Consider the following 23,112-nt stretch of genomic DNA (forward strand, 5'->3'; position numbering starts at 1 on the left):
GGGATATCATAAAATGAATGATCCCTGATTCCGGTGCTATGTGGGTGAGGTATAATGGATTAGCGGGTTTAGGTGCAGTGGGTGAGGTAGAGCCAGTGAGTGAGCTGAGGTAGATTGGATGATGTAGATTGGCTGAGTGGGTGACATAGACTGCATGAGGCACAGTGGATGAGGTAGATTGTTGTATGGTCCGGTGAGGGAGAGTGGGGTGAGATAGAGTTGGTGAGTGAGGTAGAGTATTGTGAAGGAGTGGGGAAGGTAGAGTGAATGAATGGAGTGACGTAGAGTGGGTGGGATAGAGTGGAGTCTGGCAGGTGTGAGTGAGTGGTGTGGTAGTGTGTAGTGAGGTAGAGTGTGGTGAGGTAGAGAGGAGTGAGACAGAGTGGAGTGAGGTCCTGTTGATGAGTGAGATAAGGTAGAGTATTGTGAAGTAGAGTGAAGGAGTGGGGAAGGTAGAGTGAATGAATGAAGTGAGGTAGAATGGGTGGGATAAAGTGGAGTCTGGCAGGTGTGAGTGAGTGGTGTGGTAGTGTGTGGTGAGGTAGAGTGTGGCGAGGTAGAGTGGGGTGAGACAGAGTGGAGTGAGGTAGAGTTGGTGAGTGAGGTAAGGTAGAGTATTGTGAAGTAGAGTGAAGGAGTGGGGAAGGTAGAGTGAATGAATGGAGTGAGGTAGAGTGGGTGGGATAGAGTGGAGTCTGGCAGGTGTGAGTGAGTGGTGTGGTAGTTTGTGGTTAGGTAGAGTGGACTGAGGTAAAGCGTGTGGGTGGGGTGAGGTGGCGTGGTAAGGTAGAGTATGGAACAGTCTTTCCAGTAAGCATGGTGAATGCCACCTATGCTGACATGCAGCACGTAATCGTGCAACAGAATTGCTTTCACCAGCTAGCTGCCAGACTGACCTCTCGTGAACTTGTTGCAGTAGCTCACATATGACCTTGTGCAGAGGCCTAAAGGAAAGGGTAGAAAAAAGGGAATTTTAATATGCAGTACTGTAGATCACCATAGTTTTATCCAGCAAATCTGGGACTCCTTTTAGCGATGTTGGCCATGCTTATAGAATGCTACAAGGTGTCATCACTTCTTGTTTTACTTATACAGTATGTATATGACATGTCACCTATGTCAAAGAATCACAGACTTGTTTACTCTCACTAAGGCTAGTCACAATGGAAATTAATCAACTCGTCCACTAACGTGACACCACAGCTAGACACAGAACACCTCTCATTGCCTGCCATGTTATTTCTTTGATCATCTGTGTGAGGGGGATGCTGGTGGGCATGTATTATCTCCCGGCGGTACCCCAGCAGCAGATGCCTGCCCATATAGCTACACTGTACTCTTGAGCACACAGTGTGCATTGTCCATGTGCAGACCATTGCAATGGAGGACAAGCATGCATTGCATTACACTTCTTTGACCACACATTCAGCACAATGGAGCCGGTAAACATGAACTAGTCTTGATGATTGATTAACCTCTTCCCTGCCTGGACATTCTCATTGGGCTGTTTGGGGAAATCCACATGGAGATGATCCATTGCTGGATTTCCATAATGTGATGCCCACCATGAAGGTGGGTATCCTAGGATCACGTGCACTGCAGGGAAAGCATATGTACAGGTGGCAGGTACTGCTCGAGCAGTGGCCCACGAGTTTCGGTCTCCCCAGAAATGTTCTGCATTCTAGTTCTCTCCAGAATGGGGCCCTCTACACGGTGTAGAACAGCGGGAGGTCGGGTACTGTGCTGCGTTGAGTACAGCCCTTTAGCCATGGTACCTTAATCAGGGCCTTTTGACATTTTGTTTCTCGGGTAGACAGAAATTACCCATGGGGAAAGTGACACACACCTTGCAAGTGAGCACAGCTGGTGGTGGGCACGTTGCAGGAGCTTGACATATTTATATCTGTGGGGTGCTTTTACCCCACTGGAATGAAAACTGAAATGCCTGAGAATGAACCTAAAGAAGGAAAGACATTGGCACACATATTAATGAGGAAGACTACCTTTTTTAATCAGTAGCAATACACAGGGGCTACCACCCTCTACCCTACACGTATGAACTCAAATAAAAAAAAAAGACACAACCAGACAATGTCAGCCACACCACACGAGCTGTAAGTCTGGATCAGCAACACAATAATACTAAATAGATGCTAACGCTTGAGTCCTGCAACAAATACAATTAAAAAATACAAGCCCAATTTCAAAATGGTGCTGGGAAGGTGGTGTTCGAATCCATCTCTCAAGATTCTTCCTGATTCTGAGGGAAATCCCTTGATTGCCAATCCAATGCCATGTGAGAGACGTTTGCACAAGTGTGGCGATGTGATAACACAATGCCATACATCCAAATGAGTTCCATTTACTACTGTACCATGGGGAGGGTGGGGGGGCACAGTTTCTTTCTTTTTAGGCGGATCAGTGACAGGATGAAAAAATAAACCAATCAGAGGTTCCTCGATGAGACAATGGATCTGGCATTGGGGAAAAGGGTGCATTTTTCATTAACGGATAAGACAACTCTTGAGGACATGTACTACACACATGCATATCAGAGGGGCCTCATTTAAGGGAGGCAAGCAGGGGACAACCTTCAGAGAACCTATGACGGGATGTATTTAGTTTAACAGCACCAGGAAGACAAACTAGTCTTTCTTTGAATTTTTTTTTTATTGTGGTATAAACCAAATATGTTTTTTTCACAAGTACAAAGAAAACTTTCAAAACTTACATTTCATATTTAAAACAGAAGACACTATACTTCCCAATTTCTTATCTCCAACATTCGCTGTTCGAAAGAGCGGGTGGAGATTTACCATTCAAAATAAAGCCTGTCTGTTGCAACACTCTAACCACATTTATCGTCAACGCAGTTTCATAACCTGATGTCAATCTTACCCAAAAGTCCTCAGATGACAACCAATCGCTTGAGCTAACGAAATGCCCCAAATATTTCTTTCGAGCATCCCATGTACCATAATAGAATCTTAATAGATGCTCAAGTGTCTGGTCTTTTGGGTCTTGACATTTTGGGAATAGAGATCTAATTCTTTCTCCCCATCCCCAACGGGCTAGGACAGATCCTGTACGAGTCTGCCCCAGACGAACTCTGAGGACATTTTGCCTCCCATTTGCATCCAGGAATTTCGTCAGATAATTTGGAAGATATCCAAGTCTCTTGTCCGTTGGAGAAAGAGAAGGCGCCACTACAGAAGATTGTGTGTGTTCAATTGTCATTATCCAATCTGATTAGTAGCGCCCTCTTTGTCTTCGTGGGGTTTGCGGTTAGTGTGTCCAGCTCACTATTACATCTGAACAGAATTTCTTGGGCTACTCTTTTTCAATCACAGAATGCCCCCCCAGAAACAGACTTCAAATGATCTTGTAAGTCTTCACATAGGGTATTATGCCTGGGGTTTGTTGTCATACTAAACAGTGACAGGAGTTTCCATTCGGCCTGCGACCTGGGTGAGGAGAGACCCAATTGAAATCTTAAACTGGCCATCAGCAGGCTGTTAGACAGGCATAAAGCTTTTTTTCAGATCCTGCCCTCTATTATCTGCCAGTCGATGGTCCAGGCCAGTGGTTTTGCCTCTAGGCCGTATAAGAGTACGGGAATAATCTTAGCTGTATAAAACCGAATTTCAGGCAGGAGGGAGAATTTACAGTATTGTTTGATCATTTTCTGCAGTTGTGTGAACTATTCACTTTAGCCGGTACAGGGCTCGTTTTCCAACCACCCAACACATACATAAAGAGGTACACACATGGTGTACAAGGGTTACAGAGGGTTTAATTCCTTTTTTACACTCTGTGGGGCTTTAAACGTTTCGCAGGTTTGAGTCAGGGTGCAGAGCGCGATGGCCATTTCTGCTGTGGATTCCTGCTCTGCCTGCTAGCATGCCAAGAAACCAAATGCCCACACTCTCTTACATAGCCCTCAATAAGTAGAGTCTCAGAGGAGAGTGACATCAGATGTTTTTGAGATGGTCCCATTGAAGTACATTTACTCATCTCATTCGTATTCTCTCCACTTTATGTCAATCTTCTGTCCTCTTTACCAACCCTTTCCCCGTTCTCCCTGTTTTGCTTCTATCTTGTGCAACATCCCAATGTGTCTATCCCTCTCATTCTGTATCCCATATACTCTTTGTTTCTGTCTTCTCTTGCTCCCCTTTTCTGTCTCTTCCGCCAGTTCTGTCTCTACCATTCTCTCTCACCTTCCTGACCATCCTGATCTCTCCCTCCTGTGTACCCCTCCTCTACACATTCTTCCTTTCTTCCTTGTCTGTTCGATCTTAATGTTTCTTCCATTACCTCACACCTTATTTTCTTCCTCCTGTCCTCTCTTCTTCTCCCTTCAACCATTATGGGAATGTTTTCTTGCTGTCCTCTAGCCGCCTATTTTTAGTTTAGCTACTAGGTAGCACTTGCCCACCTATAAGGTAAAACTACTGTATTGGAGAACACATAGGCACGGAATTGCATAGGAGGAACACACAGCTTTTAGGTGTTGTTTGGTTATTTGCCCACCTATTGAATGTCCATTACCATGCTAATCAGCATGGCCATTCCCAGCCAGTTCCTGCACCTCCCGCCCAACACACCTCCCCCTGGGAACTCTTTCATCAAGGCTTACCATCAAACTTTGCACTTAAAGTGCTGCCAGTGATTTTTCAAAGCAGTCATCTAAGAGTTATGACTTTATTGGTGCTGTAAACCCTATAATGGTGTAATAAAAATGTCTTTAGCAGGTCTTCCTTCAGCCACTTGATTTATAAGCAATACGTGTGTCCTTCACTGAAGTCCTGTTGAAAACAAGCAAAGGCGGCAAAGCCAGCAGTTTTTGTCTTGCACATACGTGTTAGGTATGTGCCAGGCACTGCAATTAAATGCCCAAGTATTTGCACCATTTTGCACCTGCTAACATCAATGGCAAGTTAATACCACTACGGCAGTGCCTGGCAAGTGCCTTTCCTATGCCTACACAAAAGCCCAAACTGTTAGCATTACCAATGCTTCTTATCTACTGCTTTGTATCTGTCTCTTCTCCTCTTCTCTTTAAATAGTCCCTCCCTTTCTCTTCTCTCCCCATTCTGTGTCTCATTCTCCCTCCCCTGCCCACCCTCTTGGCATCATCCTGCTCCCTCTCCCTTCTCAGTGTACCCCATTCTTTGTGTTTGACTCTTGTTTTCTGGCAGCCTGTTTCCTCTGTCCTGTATGCTTGCTCTCTTTTCTTTGGGCCTGTGGTTGCCAGCACCCAAGGCATTAGAGGGGACATAGACAATGGTGCCCACGTCCCTATCATCAGTTTGCTGACGAGCGACCACCACAATAAACACAAAGTGCATGCTCCTTCATGCTGTGCTTATTTCTTGAAAAGAAGACCTAACTAAGATGTCCGAATGCAAATGGCTGCACTGGCTGCAAACCAGCAAGCATGTAAAGGCTGCACCGCTGTTAATTACTCTTCCAGAGGAAGGTGTGCCCCACAGTTTGACGAACACTGTTCTAAGGTAGGTTTAAAGTCAAGCTTGAACATATTACTACCCCTGCTGGTATGAATGCTCATGGGTTGGCAGAAAGGTTACTCGCTGATCATTTGCGTTTGAACAACTGCATCTCAATACTTGGGTGTACTTATCTCGTTGGACTTTCGTATCCTTCTTGACCTTCACATCCCCCCCCCCCCGCCCCACTTTCCAACCATTAAAGAGGAGGCAGGCAGGTGGAGATTCCTTAGAATTCCATGATTTGGGACATGCCGCTGCAAGAAGGAATGCATTGTCAAGGATCAGGTCCTGCGCACACATAAGTTAATGAGCCTCTCAATACTTCTAGCAATTGCCCCCTAGAAGAATATAGCTAGTAGCTGGAAGTGCTAACTATACTCTTTTAAAGATCTACATTGCACACATGTTAATAATGAGTTGCTGAACTCTTTTTCAGGGTCCACATTAAACCTAGGATGACTTGGGATCAGCTCCACCAGTATCCACTGACCAACAAAGCCCATGAATTGAATATTTTGGCAAGCTCATATAGTCTTTCTTCAAATGAACTCCTTCTCTGCAGGCTCCAGTAACAACCTCAAAGAAGAAATCCTGGTCAGCAATCTGGAGAAACATGAGCCCATGCATTGAAGCGCAAAGGTTAGCGGCGCTTGAGCACTTTGTTGCACAGTCAAAAAAGAAAATGGAAAGATCAACATTAAGATTCTGAGAATGCTAACTAAATTAATGTATCATTGTTCACCTGGGTACACTGCACACAGCAAAATCCAGAACAAACTGGGCTAATTGTGTCTGTGGAATTCAAATGATGTGTTTTACACATGGCTGCGATCTAGGGAACTCAACCTCATCTACCTCTTTCTTAATTTATAATTATAATTGTTTTTGTATAACTAAGGCTTCCAGTTTTCCGTTTTTACTGATTGTTACCCATTATTACTTGCACTGCAGATATGCAGCATGGAGAGTGTAGAAGTTGTATAAAAATAGCATTTAAGTTCTTTAAATTGCTGACCGCATAGATCTTAAGGCAGCAGCCGTCACAGAAGCAACAGTTTGTTATGGAAAAAATGGAGCTGGCATTTCTTTGCTGTATGGCTGCATGTGCGCTTTAATAAATGCATTGTTCCATAAGAATAGATGCAGAAAAATACTGGTTGCGAATTACCTTTTTAAATAATACAAAATGAATGTGGATAAATACGGAAAAGAAAGGCCAACAAATAAATATGGATAAATACAGATGGAAATGGCAGACAAATAAATACCATAAAACCGGAAGCCTTATTTATGATGCGCTCATTACCCAGAGGTTTCTAAGCGCCGACCCAGGGATCGAACCTGTGTTGCTCTGTGTCGTCTTGCTTCCAAGAGGAGCATGTTGCCTCTGAGCTATCCTCCTGGGATAAATGTATATTATACTAAATAGCTGAACAGCTGAACAAAAGCAAATATGACAAATTGGTTCTCTTCCCTACTGGTGCTATGCTCCAGTTGGTATGGGTGGGATGGTTTGAGCAAAACTACAACACCTAGAATTTCCATGGGTTTAATAGGTCGAGCATTTTTGGTTGGCTTTAAGGCTCCTTTGGAGTCATCCTCATTAGTTAGGAGAGGACATTGTAGATCAGGGTAGTTAAGGATTAGTATTAGTAGTTAATATGAACTTTATTCTAAGAATTTCCATAATAGCATCACAAACACACCCCTTATATACAACATAATTATATTTCATATACCATAAATAAGAGCATAAATACAATCCATAATCTCAAAGTTGACATAAAAATAAACGCATCTCCAACTAAATTGACCCATAACTACATAATTGATACTTCAACTCTTATCTACTTTACATTTTAGACATTTTACTTTTTTTAAATATGTCAGTCGAAATAAGCACACAATGCAATACGTAAGGAATTACAATGAGCTGGTGATAGGTGATCAATATGCATGAGCCTAAGCTGCCAAGCCGATATTACATATGAAGCAACTGCTCTGGTTGCATCTGATTTTGTGGAATCTCAGAAAAGTTCTAAAGCACCTCTTTCTGGAATGAGGCAAATGTGGGCCACCAGAGAATAAAGTGCATCATACCCTCAGTAGGATATTGGCACAATAGACATGATGTTGTAAGGTGATATTTGTAATTTTCGTTAAACTTTGCTAACAGTAAAATATCCACACTTTATATACAGTCATATAATCATCAAATGATGGTTGGTCACATCCCTTTGAAAGCACATCCTTTGGTAAGAGTCTTTAACCCTCTGAATGCAATCATACTTTATAGTCTCTGGCTTATTCTAGAGGCCCTGCCAACCTATAGCATATACAATAGGGTGAACATATCTTGCCCAAGGCCTTAATGAGCCTCTCACCAAGTGTAGCACCCCCAACATAGCTATTTTATATTCCATAAAAGCTGGTGTCATCCAAATGCTGAGCCGTAGTAATACTGGTTTTGTCTTTTGCCATATACTTTGGAGGTAGAGGAGAAGGCCAAAGCACTATTGGGCACATTTGCTTTTTGTAGGACGAGGAACATACCAAATCCGTGAGAACTCCATCTGGATTTAGCAGGAGGAGGAGAAGGCCAAATCGAATCACTGTTAATCCACATGCATATTGTTGCAGGAGGAGACAAATAAAATAGTGTTACTCACACTTGCATTTTGTGGGTGAAGGAGATGGCCAAATGCTAACATCCCAATGTTAATTTAACTAAATCACAGAGAACCCCATGTGCATTTTGTAGACTGAGGAGTGTGCTTAATCACTGACTTCCCTGTGTGCAATTAGTAGATGGAGAAGGCCAAAACAAAGATAACCAATGTGCTTTTAGAAGATGGAGGAGAAAGAGAACTCATGTTGTTAGGAAAAGAGAAATGCAAAAGCACTCAGAACACACATGCATTTTTGATGTTTTAGGAGAACACTGAAGCACAGAGGACCAAACATTCTTTTAGTTGAAGATAGGAGAAGGCTAAAGCACTGGGGAACTCATCCCCTTCAGGGTCTCTAGTCTATGGGGCAATCACATGTGTATAATGCCTGACATGATAATTATTAGGTTGTGTATTGTGCACGGTTGCCGCTTTCATGGTTTCCAGGTATACATTTGGATCTGAAATGAAAAAAAAGGGGAAATGTTGATGGTTAAAGGAGTAAAGGGAAAATACAAGATGCTGTTCTTAACTGCTTGTGCATGTAGAGACAGGAGCAAAGGAAATCTTTGGGGTGTATTTTGTAGGTAGATAGTGATGTGTACAGTAGGGGAATTTGGTTTTTAGAAGGGAGACCTCAGGTGTCTTGAGAGGATCTAGGTGTCTCTACCAATGGGTGTGTTTGAAAGTTGATTCAAGGCGTGTTGAATTGTGACTGTTTTGCTGTGGCTTGATGGTTTAGTTAAGCTGGTTGTGTTGGTGGGTTTGGTGAGGAAACGGTGTGTGAGTGTAGCTGAAATATGAGTTTGTTGGTGGGTTATGTTCTCTGCAGATTGTTTGGGAGCAAAGTCAGTTTTGACATGCATGGATCTTTCATATTGGTGATGGAGGAACCTTTAACTAAAGTTTCACATTCCTACCTTTGTTCTGGTTTCAGGTCATGTTTAAAGTCTATTGGCTGATTATTTTATTTGTAATGGGATGTGGTTAAGTTTGCACTGGTCCAAAGGTGGTTTGGGTACTTTCTATATGTGTATTGCTGCAGGTTTGCCACTAATTGTTAGTTTGCTCCTTGGTGTTCTTCCTGCAAGAATTACCTGTTGGGTGGGTGTGAGGTTTTCTGATGGCGGTGATGCTAGATGTGGTGTGCCTGGCTGACATGTTGTTCCAAGATGATTACAGTTAATGCTGTTTGTGTTTCTTTGCAGGTATGTGCCACGTTGAGTCTTAGTTCCTTTTGTTTATTATCTTAGGACCTTCGTTAGGCAGTTACCAGGTGATCTTATGGGGGTTCTTTACGGCTTGTGTGCTGTAATTCTTTGTTTCTGACTTGGTTCTGAGTTCTTTTTACCCTGGTGCCTGTGGCATATTGCTAGTTAAGCACTTTGAGTGGCTGCCCTTTGTGTTCTTCTATAGATTTTCGTCCTTGTTATGCTGTGTGTACATTTAGGGTCATATGTTGGTGGTGGTGTAGCAAGGGCTGGGCCCGGATGGCATGCTAGCACAGTGTGATAGGGTTTTCTGTGATAAGGGTTTAGACTTGGTCGTTCCTTATTGAGTATTTGCTCTTTATGCTCATTCTGGTGTGATGTATGTTGGTCATGAAATGGTGGTGATTTTGTGGTGGCCTGTTGTACTGTACTAAAAGCTAGGTTTTAAACATTGAGTGGTCTTCTGTTGTCTGAATTCCTTTAGGGATGGAGTGCCACAGTTTTGCAATGTGAGTGGAGAAATCTGCACTTCTGTATTTGTTTTTCTTGTAAAGCCTGGACTCATTCACTTTATTCTTCAACAACATGCATGTAATCCTGCATTCATGTCATTCCAGTGTAACCTCTTTGATCATTAAAAAGAAGCAGAAGACTGACATCCTACAGCTTAAATGTAAGCACTTCATTCAGTTCAATTATTTAAAATCATCTTCTTCCAGTTCTTTACTGATGTTGCTTCTCGCTTTCCATTCTATCATAACTGGACTCAATTTCCTGCAAATTCATTACTTCAAGTTTCTCATTGTTATGGTTCTTCCTATCCAATAATCCAAACATTGCTAACTCTATTTCAGTAATAACACAGTCATTTCAGTAAATCTTTGAGAAAAGGAACCACTGTGGCCAGTGCATCTTTCAGAGCAGAATTCAGCAGTATATCAGCAGCACTTAAACAGAAATTCAGACATTAGATGGGACGTGCCACGGTGTAGCGTCCATGTTGCGAGACACTGAGCTTCTGATCTAAGGCCTTTAAACAGCTGCTAAACAAGAAGTATGTTGTCAAAAGGTATATCTAGCCAGGTAAAATGCTGGGATCTCTACATCGGTTTGCTCATGCTCCCAGGACAGCTTCTGTTGCCCCACAAATATCCCTACAATAATATTAATTCACTGAAACAAGTCAACATTAGTGTTTTCACAGCAAGGCTTTCTCAGTTGTATGCAGCTACCTCTCATTTACTTTCATGGTGCTCAAACATGCCATATTGAAGCATCGTCATATACGGTCTGCAGACCTAATGTGAAGGACCTGATGCTTCTTCTGAAAGACAGCAACTTTTCACCTACATTGTTGTATATCATAATAAATGCATGGATAAGAAAGAAGCATGCCTTTCTCTCCTCACTCACACGTTCTGTGTAGACATATGTATCCCTATTAATTATACAGTGTCCAGCTACTTTCATTATTCACTTCAGAGTAGGAGGCTGTCTTGTTCTGTCAAGAACAGACTTCAGTCAGCCTCATGAAGCAAAACAAAGTGTATCACAATAATAACAAATGCTGCCTATGTTTTCAATTCTAACCTGGGAAATGCTTGTACACTGTGGGGGGATAGAAATGGTTCCTCTGCCATTCTTTTATTCTCCCAATCCTGTCCCCACTATATGCAGGAAGGGTAATGAGTTAAGTGATAGCACCTCTAAGGGAGCCCATAGGAAACAATCAAACCAATGTATGAAGCTGGTACCTAGTTCCTTCCATGTACCTCCAAGTAATCCACCCTGCCCAGGTAGAAACAATATTAAAATCCCCAACCCCAGTACTTATCAAAAACTATCTTCAGGCTCCATAATTACTGAAAATAGATTTCACCTTTTATCCACACTTGAGGACGTGGACTGACTAAAAATAGGCCTTTGCACTGAATATATCACATTTCCAACATTGCATATATGATACATCTCCTCCAGCCAATTGTTTTTAGTTAGATAATCAGCAGAATTCCAGTTTTGCAAGATTAACCTCTTTGTCATAGCCAATTCTATCATTGCGTCATCCTTGAAATTCCTGTCTTGGAACATTGCGGGAGCAAGACATAAATTGCATTGGTTGTCTCTGATATAATCACTGGAAATAACGTTGAGGGTGACTCAATTTTATTTTAAAGGCACTAAACACCCATCCCAACTTATTTTAGGACTAGTGCAATTATATAAACAAACCCCAGTCCTATAGTAATTGGGCAAAGTGTTGGATAGTGACTTTAATAAAATATTGATTAAGCAGAGAGTTGGGTTTCCCCTCATGTGTTCAAATGGTGTGACATCAATGGAGGGATGCAGTGTCACTCTGCGCTGAAATATCCTTCCTAGCAAATCTCTCTGCCAATTGCTGTTATTCATCACAGATAATCTCACATCAGCCATGATGGTACGATTGAATCACTCTACACATCCATTAATCTGGGGATGATATTGCAACATCCATTTGTGCACAATTTCCTTCTCCTCAAGTCATGCACAAAATCAATTCAACACAAATTGGAGTCCATTGTCACTGAGAAGTTGAGCTGGAAAGACTTCCTTCCAAAATACTTTCTCGAGAAATTTCATCATGTTCCTGGAAGTGATATCCCTGTGTATAGCAACCTCTGGCCATTTAGACAAAAAGTCCATTAATGCAACCACATAACTTTCCTTTGAACCAGACACGTTTATTGGACTGAGCAAATCCACTGCCACCAATCTCCAAGGAACTTCAGAGACCTTGAGTACAACCATGGGATGAACTCTGTTCTGCAAAAACCGCATCACTGTTGCGACATTCATCACACTCTTTGATACTCATCTCCACAAAGTTGGCCATATGTGGCCACAAAAAATCCAAATGAATGATAGACTTTGTCCTACAGATGCCCATGTGGGTTCTTTGGCCCAAATCAACTGCTGTTTCTCTCATGCCACTTCGGACTGACAACCTATGGACCCTCCACACAAACTCCCCTTCCTGACACAACTCATCCTTCAACCTCCTGAATTCACTTAAACCTTCTCTTATGGACCAATCTCCATTCCTCCACTTATCCCGCATAAGGCATTTCACCTCTTGATAAGTCTCATCTTCCTAACTTGGCACTAGCCAATCACTATTCTGATGACTTGCCTCCACCAGAAAAATATCCAGAATGTCACCCTTACCTGACATCTCAATCGCATCCTCCTCCACAATGGGATATCTTCAGAGGGCACCCGCAACCACATTCTTCTTGCCTGTACATGTTCTGCCAAAAAAAGTCAAGCCCTGCATCCCAGTGATCCATTTGGAGATGCGCTTAGATACATTATCAAGACCTTTTTCGTTGAAAATAGAGACAAGAGGTTTATGATGTGGATCACAAACTGTCTCCCATACAGGAACACTCGAAACTTCAAAACAACCCAAACAAACACCAAAGGTTCCTGCTCAATGACAGAAAATTGACATTCAGCATCCTTGAGTTTCCATGAAGCAAACACAACTGGGAGTTTAGTTCTCACATCCTCCTGCCGGGCACAGCACCCACACCAAGTTCAGATGCATCTGAATGTACAACAGTCCTCATTCCCTAAACCCCTGAAGAACTGGATGTCAACAATAGCTCCTGCTTGACCTGTAAGAACTCAAACTTGCAGGATGTAGACCATTTAAACCTCACCACTCTCCTGGTAAGCCTCCTCAATACTGTGGTCTTGCTAGCAAAACCTCTCACAAATTTGAAATAATATTCAGTCAATCCTAAGAATGAGGTAACTTCAGCCTTGTTTTTGCGAGGAACCATCTCAGCAATGGCATTAACAGTGCTAATTTTTGGCTGCACACCCATACCAGATCATCTGTAGCCTAAATAATCCACAGACGACCTGCCAAACCTACATTTCTCCAGCATCAATGTGAGCCTGCATCACAGAGCTTTTCCAAGATCACCTTAAGTTTGTAATTATGCTTCCCCTTGTCCTTACCCAAACCAGGATGTCGTCCTGATAAAACTTCACTCCAACTAGGCCACCAAACACTTTGTGCATCACCTTTGTGAAACACGCTGGCTGCTGAGACCAATCCAAATGGCATCCTCATGCACTTGAACATGAAAGTGCGCAAATCATACAAATCGGCATGCATGCAGATCAAGGGTACGCCAACCTTCAATCCAAAAGGGAAACAACTTTGTCACTGACAAAGTTGATAATCAACTCATCAATTTTGGGCAACATAAACATTTAAGTGACCACATTCTTGTTACCCTCCCTGAGATCTATGCATGATGGATCTGTCACTCATCCTCACCACAACTACGGGGCTGACTGATTCTGAGGCATCGCTATGCTCAATCAGCCTCTCTTTGAACATCCTCTCCAGTTCTAGCTCGACCCCCTTCCTGATGGACATGGGCACAGATCGCAGTTTGGCGACTGGAGGGACTGCATCTCTCTTCAGCTTAATCTTATGGATGAAGCCTTTAAGCCAACCCACCTTATTCTCAAACACACCTAGAGCGCACATAGCCACCTCACACTCACTCCACCCTTTAATCTACAAAACCTCATTACTTGAGTCGGTATACACTTGCTCCGAAGCATTGGGATCAAGTTTCATTCCTAAAGCAGCCTGGCAGCTTCATGATAACAAGTTTCCCCCAACATCAGCGACAAACACTAGGGTAAGAGACGTCTTACCCATGAACATTAAATTGACTTGCATCTCCCCAATTATAACAAAAGGCTTCTCCCAATAAGCATGAGCCTTTACCTTGGCCTCTTTCAACACACAGCAGGATAGTTCATTCTCCTAGAAATGGCGACTGATTAAGGTATAGTCAGCCCCACTGTCAATTAATATTTCAATACCAATCCCATTCACTCCCAATACCGCTTTTGGTTTCTTAATATTCACTTCACATTTGTCATTGACCACTTGCACAACCTCCAAGTTACCATACATATCATGTCCATCATCTTCATCCCAATAATTCTCATTGACACTGGCCGGTGAGGCCAATCTACAACATTTAGGTACATGACTTATTTTTCTACACAATCCACACTCGGCAAACACTGCCATGCACTCCTTGTCCATGGCCAAATGTTGTGAGTTGCACCATCTGTAACAACATCGAACACCGTGACTCTGCCGACAATGTGCGGGACACTCCTTGCGCAAGGGATTGCCACCTTTAAATCTGTCCCACTTCCTCACTTCACTGTCTTTGCGAAACTCCTTTCTGTTAGCCGGTTTGGGTGTAACTTTGCTTTTGCGTATAAGATTGGCTCCAGCAGATTCCTTACCACCCTTAATCTTCGGCTTAGACATCTCCTTAATACACAAGGCAGTATGTTCAACTTGCTTTGCTATTTCTATAGTCCGATCCAGATTGGGATCCTTCTCCCTCAACAGTTCCTCTTGGAACATGTTGTCTGAACATTTAGTCATTAGTTGGTCTCTCACATGCTCTTGCTGACAACACAATCCAAAGTGACTTTTCACAGTCAATCACCTAAGTGCTGTTGCAAACTCCTCAATGCCTCCTCCTTTCTTCTGCACACAAGTCGCAGATCCGTAGCGAGCAAGAATTTTATTTTCAGTCAATTCGGACCATACCCCACCAATACAAAGTTAAGGAAGTCCTCTTTCCAACCCTTAAAATCAAGGACTCTCCACCTTTAAGGGAGAAAAAGTGCTGGTCCATGAATATTCACCATCCTGATGAGGAAAGCAGTGATTGTGTCAAATTCCGGGGGTAGCAGTGTTAATTTTCCCACAGAAGTGTCCACACTCAGATGGAGACACGAGTACAGAGACTTCAACAATAAATCTCAACAACAAGATGAAGATCCCAATAAAACACATTACAGCAAGTCGGCATAGACAACTGAGATGTGGAATTTGTTTTCCAATTCTGGTTGGACCAGCAACCAAAGTGGCTTCCTTCAAACAAGTGAAAGATCTACTCACACGAGGAAAATGAATGTTTGTCCTGTTCGCCCCAGCAACCACTACTACTTCCATGCACTGTGATGAGGAATATGGGTGTTTGTTTTGTTTGCCCCAGCAACCATGAGCATTCGTGTGGGTTCTCCGTCCCTGCTAATGGCAATGTTGTCATTGGTTGCCCCAGCAACTAACGTGGCCTCCACAGTAAACCACTTTGAAGGGTGCCTTCCTCTGATGTCTCTGCTCAAAATGCAGCATTCCCGTGAGCAGGTCTCTGTGGAACCCGAATACCCCTGCTACAGCAGTGGGTGCAGTAAAGGAGACCAGCGACAGCACCAGAGACTGGAAGCAGGACAAGCACCCCACAAGCCACATATGCTTGTCTCGCTGTTAAGACCAGTAGCTGTGTGCTACGTTACCATTGCAATCTGGGCGGCTTCGGATGGCCTCCTCTTCTAGCAATATGGCCTGGGCGAGATGGGTCTCAGCCCGCTCGCTGCGACTGGTAGATGTGCTCTCCATTACTACAGCAACACAGGCGGCCTCGGACGTCCTCCTCTGCTAATGGCAACATGGCCTGGCTGAGCTGGGTCTCAGGCCACCAGAGACCTCAACGTAGGGCCAGCCTCAGCCGCTCCACTATTCATGCTGGATCTCCACCTCAGCCTGTTCCTCCAGGGGCTCTGGATCCTTTAAAGCCTGAGCAGTGGTCTGTCTCTTTCACATCCCGTCCTCGACTGCAGTCAAAACGGGGCAACGCGTCGCCAGATGAAATAAGCTGGCACACACATTGAAGGAGGTGAGACCTGTGTTTGTTGTATCATATATATAAGAACAGTAGGTTGTGACTGCAGTCATCCGATGCCAGGTTACAACCAACTTCTATGGAATACAGAGCGTGGGTATGTTTCCCCCCCTCTCTCCCTCTCTCCCTCTCTCCCTCTCTCCAACAAATAGAGATACTGTTCTTAGACTTCAAACCTTAGTTGTTCAGACTAGAATGCACAACTATGTATGGAAATGTGTATGCATGAATAATATGAGATGAACATTGGATATATGTAATATGTGTTTTAACTATGCAGGATTGTACTTTTTGAGTCACACACACGATATTGTATCATACACATCATTACTGTAACTGTGCCTTCATAAAGCCCGGTCAAGGGCCCAACAATTGCACGTGCCTCCAAATGGAGTATGTTGGCACTTCGTAAAACAATTGGGAACTCACTTTGCTTTAGAACTAATAAAAAATCATATTTAAATCTCACTTGTAGGTATTCCTGCTTTAATCAAAGAGGTAGGCGGAAGCAACCCAACACATCCACGCGCTATACTTTGTTCACTGACTGACTAGTGGATAACAGTCATTACTGGGATCTGCTGCCAGGCCAGAACATCTTATCGAACACGTTCATAAATACTAACACTGAGGGGTCAGCGAACAGAATATTTTCCACTCCCATGTTTCCGGTTTGACCTCTATAAGCTAGCAGGCACATTCTCTGATGCTTGGCTGCCAAGGTTCCATAGCTACACACTACATAAAAGGGGCCCTGAGCACGATTGGCCATTTCTTGAAGGCAATGTACTAAATAGTCATTTGTTAGTGTACTCTTACCCTTCCTGAACACTGTCTGTGATTTGCTTCGTTGATTTGTCACATTAGGCCAAGTCTCCAACCGTTTCAGGACCAGTGAGGCAAAGATGTTGCTGTCAGGGTCCAAGAGGGTAGGATCTGGGTGAAAATATCGCATTTTTTACTGTGAAGTGGAAAACTTGAATTTAAAACAACACATTTGAGCTATTTTAAATGCGGGGTGAGACCCCTGCATACTCCACCCACATCACCCCATTTTAATAGATACCCCAACCCCCATCAATGTTTTAGTCTAAATTTGTTCTTTTCAATGTGTGGTTTTCTAGCTCGCAGTAATGGTCTGCGATATTTTGTGGCGATACCGTTAATGACCCAATGCCCTTTCTTATGTATGGGGATGATAACTACTTGATAGTAAGTCTGAGGAAACCATCAGGTAATTAATATATTTCGAAAGAGCACATAGAGAACGTCAGTACATACTAAAGTAATTTTATAATTGTATTACTAAGTCCACTTGGATCTGGAGCACTCAAGTTCGATAAATGTGTATTAATTGCCCAATCTCCAGAGAATCACATTGAAGTTCACATGCACAGTCTTCTGGAAGAGCCTGCTAGGCCCGCGGTACTGAGCCATATAGATTTGTAATGTGTTTAGTCCAAGCTTCTTCAGTCACAGTGTTAGCTTGTAAACTATCTTGCCTGGCATATTTCTCATTTATTATTGACCAAAAATGTCATGAGCTATTGGTAGTCACTATTTTGAGCATTTCGTCACCCTCTCTCTCTTCCTTTCGAAACTATACGATCTGGGCCAGTTTTATACTCTTGTTTTGTTCATTTGCATTTCTCTATAAAATAAATGTGTTGGAAAGTTAGCACGGTGAAGCTCGCTTTCTCAACCGGGTGTCCGAATAGAAGTAACTTCTTTGTTCCATAGTGTTACTAGGTTTGGATTCACAGCTGTTCAGGAATTTCATAAAGTTAACTGGGGCAAACTAATCATACTTTTCCAATGAATTATGTGATTGATAATAGACGTTTGATCCTACTAAAAAACTTTGTCCCATTACCGTCTTTTTTGTCTGACTGGATTCCCTTGATGTTTGCGAGGAAGTTTATTTGATAACCCTGTCTTGGAGCACAAGGCTCAATTATCAAAGTTGCCTGCAACATACAGTGATCACTTGGGCATTCCTTAATTACTTTGAATGTTGTGCACTAATTAAACAAAGTAGGAGTCGCAGCCAGATCATCCAAACAAGAGGGAATAGTATTACCAGTCCAAGTAGGATTATTTGGGATATTCCCCAATATGTTTCCATTTGCTATCTTTAAATTCCACATTTGAAATAAATGGTTCCACTTTTCCCCATTGGCTTTGTTATTGCTCCTACCTCGAGTACAGGCATATCACCAATTTTTCTGATGCAAGACAAACATTCCAAATTCAAAGCTCCAGCGAGGATATTAGATTCTCCCCCATCAACTATTTTATTCTCACACAATTCAGAGGGGTGCTCTAAAAATGACTGTAGTCCAACACCACTGCGTTCCAATCAATATTAAGTAGAGTGGATTGGCCTCATACATTAACTCAGATGGTACTTTCACTGCAAGCAGCCCATGTATCACATTCGAAATTATTCATTCTTTGGTCCATGACATTGGGAAACTTAGGATGCCCCTGGGCTAAAATTGTCCTTTGTGGAAGAGGTTCTCTTTGCAGACAGAAAAAGAAGGAACATAGTTTCCAGGCTTGGAATGCTCTTACTTTTCAACTTCATATGTTCCTTCCAATTCCCGCAAACCTTGAGAAATTGTCTTGGACATGGTCAGCAGTGTCAAGCAAATGCTGTAGGGAATGCAGCCAGAGGGACCCCCACATTTGTGGGTCACTCAGACCAATTGGAAGGGTTAGGATGAGGGACGCATCCAATGTGTTGCTTTCAACAGAGCACATTTCCCAAATTCTGAGCGATAAACACCTATCACTACCAGACTAGCTCTGACATGTTCACTGTCTACCGCTGGAGCGCCCAGCAAACCGTAGACACAGAAGATGTCAGACTTCTATACTATGGGAAAGAGTCATAGAACTTAGGGAGAATGTCTGATTTTTAGCTATCGGTCATTCTCATGAGTTCTTGGCAGTTCTACCGGGTGTCATGAGTGCCTATCGGGTGTCATGAGTGCCAGGTGTCGTATGTTTAACTTGAGGTCTTGTGCAAAATGCCCCAGACGCATTTTCCTCAAAGAGAAAATGTGACTTTATGTAAGGGTTTCTGATTCTCATTTCGGCTTCCATGCAAGATACAAAAAAGAAAGAGTACATTTTAGAATTGTTCATGTCTTGCTTCTCGAATTAAGTTGTTCAATTTCCTGTTATCTGATTGAATACTTATTTGTAGAGTGGGGTGGCATGGTGTAGTGTGGGTCTGATTCTGAGCCTCATTTTGGAGGATGGGGAATATCCCGTGAGTATAGCTCCACCATTGCCCCATCTGGCGTGCGTGCTCAGCGTTGATATAACTGCCACATCATGAGGAGTAGCCACCTGCATAAGGTAGGTCCTCATGTTTTTTGGGAGTCTTACTGCTGGCATGCTGTAACACCACAAGATATCGTTCACAGAGCAGCAATCTTAAAATAGACCCTGTCAGTTCTAGATACCTGTGTCTCCTGCCTCACCACAAAACCTCATGCCAAGTGCGGCAGTGGCAGAAAGGGAGGCATGAGTTGGTAAAACTGACAGGCTCATAGAATTCAGACTGGCACCAGGCCTTCTCTGCTTTCCCAGGGTGTAAGGAAACCCGTGGAGGCAGAAAACATGCAACATTGCCCTGTTGTGACATTAAGGCAGTGGAACATGGTTTCCATATTCCACTTCTGTGACAACATAATAGGGGTTGGGAGCATTTATAAATGTGTTCAAACACCAAAGACTGCAGTGGAAACGATACACAGCACATGTTTATGGAAATATATCAGACGGAATTCCTGAAAAAATATTGTCCTGGTTGTTCTTTTGCTATTTTCTCTTTCCAATTCCCTAAGTGTTCACTTTTTGCAGGGTACTTGAACACTTTGAAGCAACGTTTGGGCGGCACTTTGTGCTGTCGCTACACAAATTCAATTAATATAACTGCATGGCCTTCCCCGTGTCTGGCCCCTTTTGGTGACAATGCAGGTACTGGATTGCACATTAGCACACTGCTTGAGTGAATCAATGGATGCTACACAAGCCAGACACAACCAACCACAGTGGCACGTTTTTAAATTGAACATCGAAAAAGATGGCAGAGAACAGGCTGCAGTTAGAGTTCCCAACACACAATGTGACACAGAAACCCTTTCTTGATGCTGACCTCCCAACCACCAATGATCAAACAGTGTTTTCCAGATAACTTGGTGGGACGAAAAGGATTCTACTCTGCAGGAGTACAAGGACGAGTAGGAGTAAAGCACCCCACTCAGCCCTCACACTTCTACAAACAAACAAAAAACGCAGTCATAAAGGTAAAACAGGGCAGTTAAGAGATATACCGCCTTTGCCTTTTGTGGTAAGGCTATGATCTCAAGAGGGGTGTGAAGGTGAACCTGTAGTGACCCAAACAACACCATATCACACTCCAAAATACAGGGAATATCCAATGAAGGTTCTATACAACTATATACATGTTTTTCAAACACATCATCTGCCCATAGAACAACTAGAAAATACTGTACAAAAACCCACCCGTAAGGAAGAACAGAGAAGATGCAACAGATTGGTGATATTAGCACCAATGGTGGCAGGTAAATAACTAACCACAAAAAGGATATCTTGGATGAAAACAGGATGAACCATGAACTAACCAGTCTCTAGGTTCCAAGTGGATAGAGGGGCAGGCAGTTCAGGGTCAACGATACCTGGATTCAATTGTTGGTGGGTTGACAGAGTCAGACCCAGTAATGAACGTAAACGTGAGCGGATCATGGTCAGTTTGGGCATGCTGGATCATGTAGTCCCAAGCAGGCGTTGAGAATGGGCAAAGGCAGTTGCTCAGTGAGGTAGAAGGGATGCTGGTCGGGGTTGTCACAGGAACACTTAAAAATATTTCAGCCTGAGTAAGGCTTTAGCCGCCAAGAGGGGCCGTTGAGTGGCGCTCTACCAGGTTTGAGTCAGTGGGAATTGGTCATCAAAGTGGTGATCTTGGGTGTGTCGATGTGCAGGTTAATGAGGTGGCAGTTCAAGGGCTAACGGGGCCAACTCATGGTTGTAACCACTAGTTACAGTCAGCATGTGACTCTCCAGTGATATTTATTGGATCCTGGCATTGAGCAGTTGCTTCGGACCTAGCAGGTGACTGCCTTTGGTTAGGACATGATGCAGTGTCGAGCTGGTTCAAAGTGCACAAAATTTCGAAGTGGTGGAGGAGCGCAATAACCAGAACTGGTGCCTTCCCTCATATTTCAGGTCTGGTGAACACAGAGCCACCAGTTCAGTTTGGTAGAACAGGGAGCTTGAGCAGGTCTGGGCCACTGGTTGCTATGAGGCTACCTCAGGGGGACTCAAGGACATGATGGTTCAGTTTTGGGTCTGTTCTTCCAGCTTAATTGCAGAGTGGTAGGTCCTGGTCCACAGCTGCTGTCATTCCTGATGTGCCCTGGGAGTGGGTAGGGGGCAGATTATCCTTCTGTCTTGGATGATTCCTTCTTCACCTCAGACTGAGGTGTTTGGAAAGTAAAACTTTCCTGAAGGAAGTCCAGTGAGTTCTTTAGATCAAATCTGCAGCCTTTAAGGATCCGAGAGGATCTGAGAGAATCTGGGGAAGAGGTGGGAGAGCTCTTCTTTTAAAGGCAAAAGCTCCCAGACAATTGGACTAAAGCTAGCCTAGTTAAGTGGTCCAATCTTTGCTCTTGAATGGAGCGGACATTGCCCTTCTGATGTCACACTCAAAGTGCTTTGCTCCAGAGGAAGTGGAGGGGACAGGAAAGGGAGAAAGAGAGGGAGAGAGAGAGAGAGAGAGAGAGAGAGATAGAGACCGAGAGAAACAAAATAGTGGAAGCCTCCTATTGAACAGATCCCTCCTACGTATCATAATCCTATAACCTTCCCATCTCACTAAGAGCAAAGGCTTTTAGAGATCAATCAGCCTGGTGTGAGGCTACGCCTTTTGAATGGGTGTGCTTCTTTGATGCCCGCACCCAAGGCAGCTTCCTGCTGTGCAGCTTTCTCAGAAGGAGGGTATTACCTGCCCTCACAAAGAGATAAAAGAGGAGGCCTGGCCTTCCAGGTTCCTGCTCTGCCATTAGATGGGCTACACCTGGATGTCCAGAATACACATCACCTTCCACTGCAGAGCTGACTCACACCAGCTGACACATGTGTGATATCAATTGTGATGTGGCGGCCAGGATCAGAAGTAGTGCCATGCACAAAGCCTAAATTCAGGTATAGCTTTATTTTAGAGATTATCTGCCAACCTCAAAGGCTACTTATGACCATCATAGTTTTAGTATAGGGGTGCATATATTAAATACCACTCCTGTTTAGCAGATACCTGTGTGTAACTGCTGCTGTTAAATGAACATCTGTGACCTCTGGAACTGCTCAGTGTCACAGGTAGAAAATGTTCTGTGAATCAGGATACTGATGAAGCAGGACGCAGATACATACTATGATTTTGGAATGGAGCTTATTAAAGAGGAACCTAATCAGCAGATTACCCTTTCTGAGAAGGAACTACTGCATCATTTTATTATTCAATACAAATAAAAAAATCTAGAGCTTTGCAGCCTTGGCAGATGGAAATTCCTCACACTCCCCCCAGCCCAAAAGGTTGAGACTCACCTTGCTAAGGGACTGGCTCATCCTCCAGTCAAAGGTACTGACCAAGGCCATCTGCATAGGAGTGCTGCGACCCCTGTAGGGATATGGCCCAACAGAATAACTTAGGGTTCTCTCCATGCATGGACATACACCACCTTTGAGGTCTGTGGTCAGTTTGGACAGTGAAGTGAGACACACAAATTAAGGGTTTCAACTTGAGTACTACCCAAATTACAGCAAATGCCTTCTCAGTGGTGGCCAATTTGCAATGCTTGGTCAAGCGCCTTTTTAGGTACGCACAAGGTTGTACTACCGTTTGAGAGTT

The sequence above is a fragment of the Ambystoma mexicanum genome, chromosome 10 (genome assembly GCF_040938575.1).
Source record: "Ambystoma mexicanum isolate Mex_15411 chromosome 10, UKY_AmexF1_1, whole genome shotgun sequence".
Lineage (NCBI taxonomy): Eukaryota > Metazoa > Chordata > Amphibia > Caudata > Ambystomatidae > Ambystoma > Ambystoma mexicanum.